The sequence below is a fragment of the Carcharodon carcharias genome, chromosome 5 (assembly GCF_017639515.1).
Source record: "Carcharodon carcharias isolate sCarCar2 chromosome 5, sCarCar2.pri, whole genome shotgun sequence".
Lineage (NCBI taxonomy): Eukaryota > Metazoa > Chordata > Chondrichthyes > Lamniformes > Lamnidae > Carcharodon > Carcharodon carcharias.
This window is the reverse complement of record NC_054471.1, coordinates 118,455,545-118,471,020: the sequence shown is the minus strand read 5'-3', so window position 1 is coordinate 118,471,020 and position 15,476 is coordinate 118,455,545.

Genomic DNA, 15,476 nt, shown 5'->3' with positions numbered 1-15,476 from the left:
ACCAGAAACTGAACTGGATTAACCATATAAATACTGTGGCTACAAGAACAGGTCAGAGGCTAGGAATCCTGCAATGAGTAACTTACCTCCTGACTCTCCAATGCCTGTTCACTATCTACAAGGCACATGGTGTGATGGAATACTCTCCACTTGTCTGGATGAGTGCAACTCCCACAACAATGAAGGAGCTTGCCACCATCTAGGACAAAGCAGCCTACTTGATTGGCGCCACATCCACCAACATTCACTCCCTCCATCACCGATGCACAGTAGCAGCAGTGTGTACCACACACAAGATGCACTGCAGGAATTCACTAAGCTTCCTGACACAGCACCTTCCAAGTCAAGACCTAGAAGGTCTAGAAGTCAAATCTAGAAGGACAAGGGCAGCAGATATATGGGAATACCACTTGGAAGTTCCCCTGCAAGCTACTGACTATCCTGACTTGGAAATATATCGCCATTCCTTCTCTGATGCTGGTTCAGAATCCTGGGACTCGCTTCCTAACAGCGCTGTGGGTGTAGCAACACCACATGGACTGCAGTGGTTCAAGAAAGTAGTTCAGCACCACCTTCTCAAGGGTAACTAGGGATGGGCAACAAAGGCTGGCCCGGCCAGTGAAGCCTGCATCCCATGAATTAATTATAAAAAATCTCTCATTCCGACTTCACCACTATGGAATCAGGGTGACATTATTAACTTGGATCCGACGCTTCTGAACCAACAGAAGGCAGGGAGTGCTGTGTGATGGGAAATCAACCTTTCCTGGAGATGTCCTCTCCACGGTGCCTCAGCGAACTGTGTTGGGACGTACATAAATGACCTTCCCTCCCAACAAATTAAAAAACAGAGTGTGGCTATTTGTAGATGACTGTGTGGTTCACCACATCAGGGAAAACTCAAGAACGTATCAATTCTGGTTGGAGAAGCACACACCGTGTTAGTGCTCTGTTGTTTGTGTAAATAAATAGTATGTGCTTAATTTCATATTGGTCTCTGCATCTGCAGTATATTGTAATCAACTCACCTGCGGACAGATAAACCGTAACCGGTTTGCAAGCAAAGCAACCCTGCAGTAGAACATAACTGGCGACGAGGCAAAACATGACTAGTCGACGACACCAAGGAAAGTTGCGAAAATTCAACTGTAGTGAGCCAGCCGTGCCTTGCAGGCTGATTGTGAGTACAGCCCTCACAATAGTCGTCGAAGCTATCTCTCTCCAGTATGCCACAATTTGGCTGCATCAAACCGTTTGATCAGACCACTGATGACTGGTCACATTATATTGAACATTTTTCTTTTTGGCCAACGACATATGGGGGAGGACAAGAGACGGGTGATCCTCTTGTCAACATGTGGCAGTAAAACAAATGGCCTAATTCATAGTCTAATGGCACCCAACGCCCCAGATTCCAAGAGCTTTGATGAGTTGGTAAATCTTGTGAAAAGCCACTTTCAGCCAATACCCTTAGTAACAATGCAGCATTTTAAATTCAATTCGAGGTGTCGCACCCCTGGAGAGACAGTCACTTGCTATGTAGCAGACTTAAATCAACTGACAGAGCACTGTGTGTTCAGTACGTCAATCAATGACATGTTAAGAGACTGATTAATGTATGGGATTGACGAAGGCGCCATTCGAAAAAGGTTGTTGTCAGAAATAAATTTAGACTTCAGCAAGGCGCTGGAGTTGGCGCTCGCAATGGAGAGCGCAGTCAAGGATTCAGAAGCAATCAAGGGAGCACAAAATAGCGCCGTCATTCACGTTGGGAGGGAGGCACCGGCTAGAAATGGTGTGGAAGCACAGGGCTCAACGCCAAGGCAGGAAGCAGCTGCCACTTACAGAGCAGCAAAAAGCAATGGCTTAACAGGTAAAAACCACATTCATAATAGCAGAATGGGAACCAGACAGCCTACAAACGCATGACAATTTAAAAGAACCAAATGTTTCTACTGTAATCGCAATGGGCACATTATGTGACATTGTAGAGAGATTGAGGCAAAATTTCAAACAAAAAGGCAGAAGTCGTGAAATTTATATAATGGAGGAACCAGAAAAAACAGTCAGATATTTACTCACTGCACAGCTTAAAAATGGGTTAAACAGAGCCAATCTATGTGACAATAGAAGTCAACAGAAAACTCCTTTGAATGGAGGTGGATACAGGCTCATCCACACAGTCATAGCGGAACACACATTTAAGTATCTGAATGGAGAAGGCCACTCGCTAAAGCTGCAGAACTCAGATGCCAGACTAAAGACATATACCGGCAAAAACATATGAGTAAAAGGCAAGGTTCCAGTACAATATAAAATATAGAATATAGAAGCCAGTCTGCTAACCTATCCCTGATAGTGGTGGCAGGGGAGGGTCCAGCTCTACTTGGTCAGTACTGGTTTAAGGAAGTAAAGTTGGTGTAAACTGAGATTTTTCAACTCAGAATGAAAGATCTGCAAGAATTATTACAGTAATATGCCTCGGTGTTTAGGGAAGAACTCGGGGAGATTCAGGGGCTGCAAGCTAAAATCCACGGGGGTCCTAGAGCAACTCCCAGATATTTGAAGGCAAGGACAGTCCCCTCTGCATTACGAGAAAAAGCTGATGTTGAATTGGACAGGCTGGAAAGGTTGGGAGTCTTACAACCTGTACAGTTTTCCGAATGGGCAGTGCCCATTACTAAAGCTTGACCAGAGCATGCGAATATGCAGGGACTGCAAGTTGACCATTAACAAAGTGGCCAGACTTGATAGACCCCTATACCAAAAGCTGATGAATTGCACTCCAAGCTGGCATGGGGAACCGTGTATACGAAACTCAACATGAGCCACACTTACCAGCAAGACAAGCTAGAAAAGGCCTCTCAGGATTTTGTGACTATGAACACACCTAGGGGGTTATACCAGTATACCAGGTTGCCCTTTGGAGCCTCATTGGCTTGTGCCATTTTCCAAATGGCAATGGAAAACTTGCTCCAAGTTTTACCCCATGTGATGGTTTATCTCGATGATGTCCTGATAACAGGACTAACTGATGAAGAACACCTGGCTAACTTGGAAGAGGTATTGAAGTGTTTTTCACAAGCTGGATTACACTTGAAGAGGGTAAAATGTATCTTCCAAGCAAAAGAAGTGGTTTACCTGGGTCATAGGGTCAACTTGCAGGGCCTTCACCCATTAGAAGACAAGGTGAGAGCTATTTGTGAGGCACCAACCCCGAAAAATGCCAGAGAACTCAAGTCCTTCTTGAGAATACATTCATCTTCACCCAAGTTTGTCGACAGTACTGGCTCCATTATACGGGTTACTCAAGAAAAACCACAAGTGGACTTGGCAAGCCCCACAACCAGAGCCTTTTACAGCAGTAAAGCAGTTATTACATTCATCGGCCCTGTTGGTACATTTCCACCCAAAGAAAGAATTGATTTTAACCTGCGGAGTAGGGGCAGTATTCTCCCATTGGATGGCAGATGGCTCCGAATGGCCCATTGTCAACATCTTAAGAACACTCAGTGTGACAGAACGAAGATAATGACAAATAGAGAAAGAAAGCTTATCCATTGTATTTGGCTTTAAGAAATTCCACCAATACATCCATGGTCACCACTTCACCGTCGCATCCGATCACAAGCCACTACTAGGCTTGTTTGGGGAAGATAAGGCAATACCCCCAATTGCCTTGACACGCATCCAAAGGTGGGTTCTAGCTGCTTACAAATATACTTTTGTCCACCGACCGGGAAGCCAGATTGCTAATGCTGACGTATTGAGCTGATTACCTCTAAGGGAGAGCAATGTGAACATTCCAATTCCTCAAGAACTTGCCGTGTTATTAAATTTTCTGGATTTATCACCAGTGAGTGCCAAACAGATCCGAGAATGGACAGACTATGATCCAGTTTTGTTCCATGTCAAGGAACAAGTCTTGCAGGGATGGTCTAACGAGCCAAAGTCGGACGAAATGAAGCCTTGCTTTAATAGGAGATTTGAGCTCACCTGCCAGAATGGCATCTTACTGTGGGGAGTGAAAGTCATTGTGCCTCCCAGAGGATGACAACCATTATTGATAGAATTGCATAGCACTCACCCTGGCATTTCCAGAATTAAGTTGTTGGTGTGCAGCTACTTATGGTGGCCAGGGATGGACATTGAAATTGAAAACATGGTCAAGAGCTGCATACAGTGCCAGCAGGTGCAGAAATTGCCTTCTGCTCCACTGCATGCCTGGGAATGGCCAGGAAGACTATGGGTCCGCCTCCACATTGATTATGTGGGACCCTTTTTGGGCACAATGTTTCTTTTACTTATCGATGCTCACTCCAAATAGATTGATGTATACGAGGTATGATCGCCCACAACTGCCGCCACCATAGACAGATTGCATCAGAATTTTGCAATACACGGTTTACCAGAGATAATAGTGTTTGATAATGGAATGGCATTCACTAGCGGGGAATTCCAAAGATTTACAAGTCATAACACATTCCAAGACCTCGCCATACCACCCTGCATCCAATGGGTTGGCTGAGAGGTCAGTCCAGATCTTCAAGGCCGGAATGAAAAAAACTGGAGGAGGACTCTATAGCAACGAAGTTATCACCCTTCCTGCTCAGCTATTGCCCTCGCAGAGTTATTAATGAAGAGACGTCTCAGGACATGGTTCAGCCTCATAAGACCAAATTTAGTGGGGAGGGTAGAAAGAAGTCAGGAGACCCGAAAAAAATGAACAGAATTACCACAGTTGTGAAAGAAACTTCGCTGTTAGAGAAGCAGTTTTGGCAAAGAACTTTGGAGATGGGCCCAAATGGCTATCAGTTGAAGTGAGTGCAGTGACAGGACCCCTCTCCTACCATATATATTGGTTGAAGGTCAGCAGATCAGGAGACATGTAGATCACCTCAGGGAAAGGGAAACAGATCCATGAGAAAAGGTGAGCCAAACATTCCCGTTGGAGCCTACACCACAGGTAGAAGGAACTTCTCTTGCTTTGGAAGTACCTGTAGAACCCATTGAGCCTGAGAGAGTCAAAGAGGCAAAATTACAAGTTCTTACTAGGAAGCCTAGTGGACAGATAACTCCTGAGAAGGAGGCCTCAGATAAATCATCAGAAGTTGTAGAACTACGGAGCTTGGCACATTTGAAAAAGCCTCCTCAGAAACTGAATTTGTAAATAGTTCATTTTTGTAAATAGCTAATATATTGTAAAATGTACTTTCAAGTAAAGGCAGAGGGATATGGTAATCTGAGGTGTAATAAATCTTTAAGAGAATGTGAGCAGATTGATCACATGACTGTAAGACCCAATAGCTGTGTAGCGCAGACTACCATGTTAGTCTAGAGTAGGGTCTGGTTGGGGAAGCATGCATCATGTTAATGCTCTGGTGTCTGTGTAAGTAAATAGTATGTGCTTCATTTCATATTGGTCTCTGTGTCTGCAGTTTATTGTAATCGACTCACCTGCCAAGAGATAAGCGTGCAACTGGTTCATAAGCAAAGCGACCCCAAAGTAAAATATAACAGAAATATAACAGTGTCTCATGTCCTCAATCAGAGATTTGGAATGGAATCACGACAACAAAGGAAGGAGAAAAATAGACTGACCTTGTTCTATAAAATATGGAATGGACTGTTGGGAATTGACAGAAACAAGTGCCTGGTGCCCTCTCGCAGTGTCAAAAATCATGGCAGCCGTCTACACAAACTACAAAGACCATTTGTTTCCAATATCAACAACCTTTCTTCCCAAGGACAATCCCACAATGGAACAAGCTGCCAATGGAAATAGTCACAGGCCCATCACTTGAAATCTTCAAGACCCATCTTTAGATTATTTCCATTTAAAAGTTTACATTACTAGGACTACCATCTCAGTAGGTCATGTCTGGTTTAACTAGTGCTATCCATATAAATGTTGGTGGAATACAGATATTAATTTGTGGTGTTGACAAATCAAAGCAAAAGAAGAAGCTGAAGTTCTCTTCAATTCATGATTCCAAGGGAGATAGTAGTTTGCAGGAACCTTGACAGCGCATAGTATGGAGGATTGTAGACTCACTGACAGCAACTTCTGGGCAGGATTTTACGTCCCGCGGGCGGGCAATTGCCTGACCCGACTAGGATTAAAATAGTGCACGATGACGTCAGGCGAACATCCTGACATCATCACTCACTCATGCGATACTCCACTCAGTGGGCGTGTGCAGGTGCCAGAGCCGCCCCCGCCAATAATTAATAGGTCAATTAAGGCCATTAGCAGTCCAACTGACGCCAAATTTTCGTTGCCCGTGCGATTTCACGCTTGTCCCACGAGCAAAATGAGCAGGTGGCTATCCGACATTTTCAAAAACCTCATTCAAGGGCAGGATAAAAAGGGTCAGCATCATTGCCAGTGTGAGTAGTGAGCAGTTTGGTATCTAGTGGCTAGTGGCTGCTGGTGACTTATTGATACTTGGCAGCTTCATCTCTGTTCAGTTCTTCATTGTTAGCATTTCCAGGCTTCATTTCAGGGTTCCTTGGTATCTGCAAGGTTCCCGGAGGATTCAGACCATGTGGACCCTTCCACATATCAGACGTTCCAGGTGTCATGCCTCCACAAGGGCAGTGATAGAGAGGACCATAGGTCTTCTCAAGATGCGCTTCCGATGCCTGGAACATTCAGGGGTGCACTGCAATACTCCCGAGAGCAGGTGTTACTGTTCGTGGTTGCATGCTGCACCCTCCACAATCTGGCACAGGCAAAGGGGGCCTACTGGAGGAAGAAGATCTTGATGCAGCTGCACAGGCCACAGAGGATGAGCCCAGTAGTGAGTAAGAAGAGGAGCATGGTGAGGAGAATGCTGAGGGCGTGGAGGCAGATCTTGGTAACCTCTAGGGAGGCAGAAACACCATGGATGCCTTGATCCAATGCTCCTTCAGCTAGGCTACCAAAGACCAGCTTCAACTGCATGCCAGGGCTGCTACCTCCTTCCTGGATGTCTGAAAGGACCCTTTCATTTGAACACAAAGAACACTCAGTGCCTGTGCGATAAAATTCACAGCCACTTAAGCCCAGTATTACATATTGATGCACCCTGCATCAATAAAATAAAAAGGTGAAGCATACTCAGGCCATGATGACAAAAACAAAATTTATCTCATTTTGACAATTCCAAACTATTTAAATAAACTTCTCTGGTCTTCATTCCCAGACCAGTAAACATAAATTAACATAAAATCACCCGTGACCTGTACCTCTTATGCTCATGGTGCCTTTAATTTACGTTTCCAAGTGCTACATCTTGATGCCCCCATTGCTGGCACTGGCATTGGATACAGCCTGCTGACTGTGCTGTCTTGTTGGCCTTGTTGGCATCCTGTGGTCACACACTATCTGATGGTCATCCTCTGGCCATTGTGCTGGCCCAACCTGAGAAGGAGTGGCCAGTGCCATGGCTGGTATCTCCCCAGTCATCACAGCCTCATCAGATGCCACGGTCATTGGCAGAGGGGCACAGGAGCTGCCACCATCATCCAGAGCACCACAGAGATGAAAAGCAGCTCGTGCACCAATGTAAGGTTGCTCTAGACCTCCCTGCTCATCAGTGATGGACTGGCACCTAGTGGGATACTGGGTGCCTCATCATCTCTCACACTGGCATTGATCACCTGAGGTCAGTGTCTGTGTGAGGGCTTGCAGGTCTGAGCGCAACCCCAGGAATCCCTGATTTTGTTGTTGGAGTTGCCTCTCCATGAGAGTCACCACTCTCTTAATGGAGAAGGCAGTGCGCTCCAACATGAGGGTCAATGCAGAGCTGATGCTCCACATGGACTCCTCCAACACGGAGACCAAGTCATGCATACCCTCACGGATCTCTGCCAGATCCTCCCACACATCTTCCTGGACATCCAGCATCTACCACCTAATGGACGACTCCAGAGGCTCATTATCAGCCTTCAGCTGAGCATTGTCCTGGTCCCCAGCAGTCCTCCTACAGATGGCACCCTGGGCACTCTCTGCCTCTGCCTCAACCTCAAGCGAATGTGAATTGCCCTCATCAGTGTGCACCGAGATACTAGCTGCCAAACTAATGCCCACCGAGGTGCTGGTGTCTGCGCTGGTGCCTGCTTCCAAGAGTGGGTGTAACACAGGTGTAACAGAAGATTGGTGGTCCTCTGGTGTCAGGGGTGGCCCTTTGGGGTCCGCAGAGAGAGTGCCTGCTTGTCAACCTAAAAGGAAGAACAAGGGCGCAAGAGTGCTGTGTTTGGCTGCAGTAGAGAGCTTCAGTTGGAGATTGGTGACTGAGGGAGTTTAAGTGTTAAATTAAGGGTTAAATTCCATCTAAAGTCTAGTCTTTCTTTAATTCTGCAATTAACGAAAAGTTGCTGTTAGGGTTGGAAGAAGGTGAGTTTTAGATCGGAGAGGAGAGGTCAGTGAGAGTGGTATAAAAAGGTGCGAAAAACAGGCTGAGACTGGAGAGGAGAGGCCAGCAAGAGCGGCAAAAAAGGGCATGGAAAACAGGCCAAGACTGGAGAGGAAAGGTGAACTCTCAGGACGTTCAAGTGGTGGAGTTCGAAGTGATGTCACAATTCAAAAAGTGACACGATCCAGGGGAGGCAGCTGATTGGTAAGTAGGGTCAGGTGAGTACTTCTGCTACTACTTTATCTACTAAATAAACTGTTGCAATCCATTGGATTAAACAAAATAAGGTGACGACTTTGGACTGTAGTAGGAGTGTTTGGAGTGGAATAAGGCCCCTAGCGTAGTTAGTATTCTTTAAAGTGAGTAACTAATTAATTTAATCTAAAGGGAAGTCATGGCAGCAGAGCTTGGATCTGCAATACGCCCCTCCTGCACTATGTGGGAAGTCATGGACATTTCCAGTGTCCCTGGCAACCATGTGTGCAGGAAGTGTGTCCAGTTGCAGCTATGGGCTAACCACATTTCGGAGCTAGAGCTAGAGCTAGAGCTAGATCTGTGGAGCATCCGTGATGCTGAGATTGTCGTGGACAGCACATTCAGTGAGGTGGTCACACCACAGGTAAAGACTGAACAGACAGAAAGGGGATGGGTGACCACCAGGCAGAGTAGAGGGAGGCAGGTAGTATAGGAGTCCCCTGTGGCCATCCCCCTCTCTAACAGATATATTGTTTTGGATTCTGTTGGGGAAGACAACTTCTCAGGGGAAAGCAGCAGGAACCAAGTCCATGGCACCACAGGTGGCTCTGCTGCACAAGAGGGGAGGAAGAAGAGTGGCAGGGCTATAGTGATAGGGGATTCAATAGTAAGGGGAACAAATGGGCATTTCTGCGGCCACAAAAGAGCCTCCAGGATGGTATGTTGCCTCTCTGGTGCCAGGGTCAAGGATGTCTCAGAGAGCATTCTGAAGGGAGAAGGCGAACAGCTAGTGGTCATGGTACGTATTGGTACCAACATAGGTAAATAAAGGGATGAGGTCCTACAAGCTGGATATAGCGAGTTAGGATGTAAATTAAAAGTAGGACCTCAAAGGTAGTAATCTCAGGATTACTACCAGTGCCATGTGCTAGCAAGAGTAGAAATAACAGGATATATCTGATGAATACATGGCTGAAAAAATGGTGTGGAAGGGATGGATTCAGATTCCTGGGACAGTGGGATTGGTTCTGGGGAAGGTAAGACCAGTACAATCAGGATGGGTTGCATCTGGGCAGGACCAGGACCAGTGTCCTTTGGGGGTGGGGCGGGAGGGTGGGGTGGCGGTGGCGGTGGCGGGGGGTGGTGGTGGTGTTTGCTAGTCCTGTTGGTGAGGGTTTAAACTAGAATGGCAGGGGGATGGGAACCTGAGCAGGGAGACAGAGTAGGGGGAAAACGAGGATAGAAACGAAAGACTGAAAAGTCAGAAGCTTAAGTGGAAGGCACAAAAAACAAGGTGGGGAAACAAATTGGTTCATTGTATAAAATAAAGCTAAGATGACTAACAAGGTTAAAAAGAAAAGTCTAAAGGCATTGTATCTTAAGGTGCGAAGCATTCACAATAAGGTAGATGAATTAACAGTGCAAATAGATATAAATGGTTCTGATACAGTTGCAATTATGGAGATATGGCTGCAGGGTGACCAAGGATAAAAATTGAACATCCAGGTGCATTCAATATTTAGGAAGGACAGACACATAGGGAAAGGAGTTGGGGTAATTTAGTAGAGGAGGAAATCAATGCAATAGTGAAGAAGGATATTGGCTCAGAAAATCATGATGTGGAATCTGTTTGGGCAGAGATAAGAAACACCAGGGGGCAGAAAACATTGGTAGATATTTTATATAGGCCCCCAAACAGTAAAGAAGATGTAAGGGAAGGCATTAAACTGGAAATTAGAGATGCATGCAATAAGGGTACAACTGTAATCATGGGTGACTTTAATCTACATATAGATTGGACAAACCAAACTAGCAATAATACTGTGCAGGGGGATTTCCTGGAATGTGTACGTGATGGTTTTTTAGACCAATGCATTGAGGAACCAACTAGAGATCAGGCTATCCTAGACTGGGTATTATGCAATGAGAAAGAGTTAACTAATAATCTTGTTGTGCAAGAGCCATTGGGGAAGAGCAACCATAAAATAATAGAATTGTGCATCAAGATGGAGATTGAAGAAGTTGAATCCGAAACTAGGGTCCTGAATCTAAGTAAAGGTAACTACAAGGTTTTGAGGCAAGAGTTGACAATGATGGATTGGGGAACCTTACTAAAAGGGTTGACGGTGGATAGGCAATGGCTAATATTTAAGGAACATATACACAAATTACAATAATTATTTATTCCTGTCTGGCGCAAAAATAAAACATGATAAGTGGCTCAACCATGGATTACAAAAGAAATTAGGGATAGTATTAGATCCAAAGAGGAGACATAAAATTGCCAGAAAAGCAGCAAGCCTGAGGATTGGGAAGAGTTTAGAATTCAGCAAACTGGACAAAAAGATTGATCAAGAAGGGGAAAATGGAGTATGAGAGTAAACTTGTAGGGAACATAAAAACTGACTGTAAGAGCTATTATAAATATATGAAGATAAAAAGATTGGGAAAGACAAATGTAGGTCCCTTACAGTCAGCAATAGGGGAAATTATAATAGGGAACAAAGAAATGGCAGAAGAATTGAATACATATTTTGGTTCTGTCTTCACAAAAGGGGACACAAATTATTTCCAAGAAATGTTGGGGAACCAAGGGTCTAGTGAGAGGATGGAATTGAAGAAAATCAGTGTTAGTAAAAAAATATTGCTAGAGAAATTAATGGGGTTAAAGGCTGAAACATCCCCAGGGCCTGATAATCTACATCCCAGAGCACTAAAGGAAGTCGTCCTGGAAATGTTAGATGCATTGGTGGTCATCTTCCAAAATTCTATAGACTCTGGAGCAGTTCCTATAGATTGGAGGGTGGCAAATATAACCACTATTTTAAAAAAAAGATGGAGAGAAAAACAGACAAGTACAGACTAGTAAGCCTAACCTCAGTAGTGGGGAAAATGCTAGAGTCTATTATAAAAGATGTGGTAACAGAACACTTGGAAAGCATTAACAGGATTAGACAAAGTTAGCATGGGTTTATGAAAGGGAAATCATGCTTAACTAATCTACTGGAGTTTTTTGAGGATGTATCTCATAGAATAGATAAGGGAGAACCAGTGGATGTGGTGTATTTAGATTTCACGAATGCTTTTGATAAGGTCCCACAAAACAGGCTAGTGGGCAAAATTAAAACACATGGGATCGGGGGTAATATACTGGAATAGATTGAGAATTGGTGGAGAGACCGGAAACAGAGAGTGGGAATAAATGTTTTTTTTTAGGTGGCAGGCGGTGACTAGTGGTGTAGCGCAGGGATAAGAGCTTGGGCCCCAGCTATTCATGATATATATAAATGACTTGGATGAGGAAACCAAATGCAATATTTCCAAGTTTACTGAAGACACAAACCTGGGAGAGGTTGTGAGTTGTGAGGAGGATGCAAGGAGAGCTCAGGGCAATATAGGCCAGTTGTGTGTGTGGGCAATCAAATGGCAGATGCAGTATAACATGGATAAATGTGAAGTTATACGCTTTGGTGTGAAAAACAGAAAGGCAGAGTATTATTTAAATGGTGATATATTGGGAAATTTGGATGTACAAAGGGATCTGGGTGTTCTTGTACGCCAGTCAATGAAAGTAAACAAGCAGGTGCAACAAGCAATTAGGAAGTTAAACAGTATGTTGGCCTTCATTGCAAGAGGATTTGAGTTCAGAAGTGGTGATGTCTTACCGTGATTATAAGGGGCCTTGGTGAGACCACACCTGGAGTATTGCGTGCAGTTTTGGTCCCCCTACCTAAGAAAGGATATACTTGCCATAGAGGGAGTGCAGCGAAGGTTCACTAGGATGATACCGGGGATGGCAAGACTGTCGTATGAGGAGAGATTGGTTTGACTGGGCCTGTATTCACTCAAAGGCTGGTCAACGTGTGGAATTTTCTACCATGGAAGGCTGTGGAGATGGGATCACTGAGTATATTCAAGAAAGAGATTGATAAATCTTTGGACATTCGGGGCATCAAGAGGTATGGAGAGAAAGCAGGAATATGGCGTTGAGATAGAGGATCAGCCATGATCATATTGAAAGGTGGAGCAGGCTCAAAGGGCTGAATGGCCTACTCCTGCTCCTAGTTTCTATGTTTCTTCCATTACTTTACTAACAATTGAGAGTAGACTGATGGGGCAGTAATTGGCTGGTTTGGATTTGTCCTACTTTTTGTGTACAGGACATACCTGGGCAATTTTCCACATAGCTGGGTTGTAGCTGTACTGGAGCAGTCTGGCTAGGGGCGTTGCAAGTTCTGGAACACAAGTCTTCAGTATAATTGCCAGAATGCTGTCAGGGCCCATAGCCTTTGCAGCCTCCAGTGCCTTCAGCCGTTTCTTGATGTCACGCGGAGTGAATCAAATTGAAGTCTGGCATCTGTGATGTTGGGGACCTCCGGAAGAGGCAGAGATGGATCATCCACTCAGCACTTCTAGCTGAAGATTGTTGCGAATACTTCAGCCTTATCTTTTGTACTGATGTGCTGGGCTCCCCCATCATTGGGGATAATTGTAGAGCTTTCTCCTCCAGTTAATTATTTAATTGTCCACCATGATCTACGACTGGATGCGGCAGGACTCCAGGGCTTAGATATGATCTGTTGGTTGTTGAATTGCTTAGCTCTGCCTAATACTTTCTGCTTCTGCTGTTTGGCACGCAAGTAGTCCTGCGTCGCAAATTCACCAAGTTAATACCTCGTTTTTAGATATTCCTGGTGCTGCTCCTTCATCCCTCCAGCACTCTTCATTGAACCAGGGTTGATTCCCTCGCTTGGTGGTCATGGTAGACTGGGGGAAATGTCGGGCCATAGGGTTACTGATTATGGCTGAGTACAATTTTGCTGCTCATGATGGCCCACAGCACCTCATGGCTGGCTAGTCTTGAGGTGTTAGATCTGTTTGAAACCTATCCCATTTAGCACGGTAGTGGTGCCACACAACACGATGGAGAGTATCCTTAATGTGAAGATGGGACTTCGTCTCCACAAGGACTGTGCAGTGGCCAGTCCTACTGATACTGTCATGGAGAGATGAATCTGCGGCAGGCAGTTTGATGAGGATGAGGTCAAGTATGTTTCTCCCTCTTGTTGGTTCCCTAACCTGAGGCCACAGATCCAGTCTAGTAGCTACGTCCTTTAGGACTCATCCAGCTCGATTAGTAGCAGGGCCACAGTTGCCTTTGTCATTTCTGGTGAATAGGTCAATGCCGGGTGGTCCGTCCAGCTCCATTATTTTTAGTGGTTTGATACAACTGAGATGCTTGCTAGGCCACTTCAGAGGGCAGTTAAGAGTCAACCACATTGCTGTGGATCTGGAGTCACATGTAGGCCAGACCAGTTAAAGATGGCAGGTTTCCTTCCCTAAAGGGCAATATTGAACCAGATGGGTTTTTCTGACAATCAGCAATGGTTTCATGGTCATCATTAGATTTTTAATTCCAGATTTTTACTGAATTTAAATTTCACCATCTGCAAATTCAGGCAAGTGTCCTGATATCATCTCGTGCTCGTGCGCTATTTTGGTTGGTGAGTATGCACAAAAGTTGGAAGCACACTTGCCGATAATTAAGGGAGCAATCAAGCCCATTTATGGCTGACGGGCAAATCGGCCAGATGGCCTTTGCATTTTTCAACTAACCTCATCCACGGATGGGATGAGGTTTCTGTGATGAATAAAATATAAATAAGTTTTTGTGGACATCATCTTCAGAAGATAAATTTTCAGGTGACTGATTATGGCCCATGGACACTATTTTTTCAGCTTTTGAAACCTTTATTTTTGCTGTTTTGGGTCTTCAGCTCCGAGGCAGACCGTCAGGGAGCTTTCTGTCAGCGCCGGCCTGCGCCCGCATTGACATCATCGCCCACCCTCTTCTACCCCAACCCATCAGCACTGAACTTTTCAGTGTGGATTTCACACTGGTTGGCCGTTTGTCCATTTCCTTGCCGATCCCAGGCCCGCAGATTGGGCCCGCCCATCGAGCTGAAAATTCAGGCCATTGGGCAAGATTTTGGGTTGGCAGGTAGGCCCGGGAACGGCTGGGAAATGGTCCACCGCCCACGATCGGCCCCTGACTGCAATTTTACACTGGATGGCCAATTAATGGCCAGCCAGCATGAAAGATGCACTGCGAAGCTCAGCGCTGCCAGGGTGGGGGCGGGAGGAGTGCGAGCATAAAAGCCTGCGCATGTACAGGGGAGCGCACACTGAAAGCTCCCTGAAGGCAGGGAGCTGTGTCAGGGAGCTGAAGAATTGTAAAATTGAGAATAAAGATTTTGAGAATGTGAAAAACGTGTCCCCACATAGAATTGTGTCTCATGAACAAATACATAGTAAAACTGCTGTCAAAACATCTTAATTTTTAAAAAGTTAATGCTGTCCTGAGTGTGCCATGAAAGACAGGATGGTGCCACAGAGGAGACTGGTCTAATGGTGAACTGCCTGGTGACAGCGCTTTAATTGGCTCCCGACCAGGTGACCAGGGTTTGTGTGAGAGCAGTGCAGCAGAATAGCTCCTAGCCCGAAAGATAAAAGACCTTCTGTGTGTATAAGATTCCAGTATTTCCACAATAATAGCTAGCTGGCTTTTTCTCCTCATATCTCTATAACCTGCTCTTTCTCTCTGAAACCCCTGCCAAGAGGCAAAGGGGAAAATTACCGTTAGAGACATTGAAAGGCAAGTGCTCAATCAGTGAACTAAAGACTGAAAGTTCTGGAAGACCACCTTGTGACATCAACAAAGAACTGAAGGGAATTTGGAAAATATCAGTCAAAATCAACCCATCAAATCCTGCACTCCAGAATTGACACTATTTAACTGTTCTAAACCACCCTTAAAATCTATGTTTTTGTGTGTCTTGTATGTGTGTGTATACGGATTTAAGAAGGGGTAGAGTTTAGGTT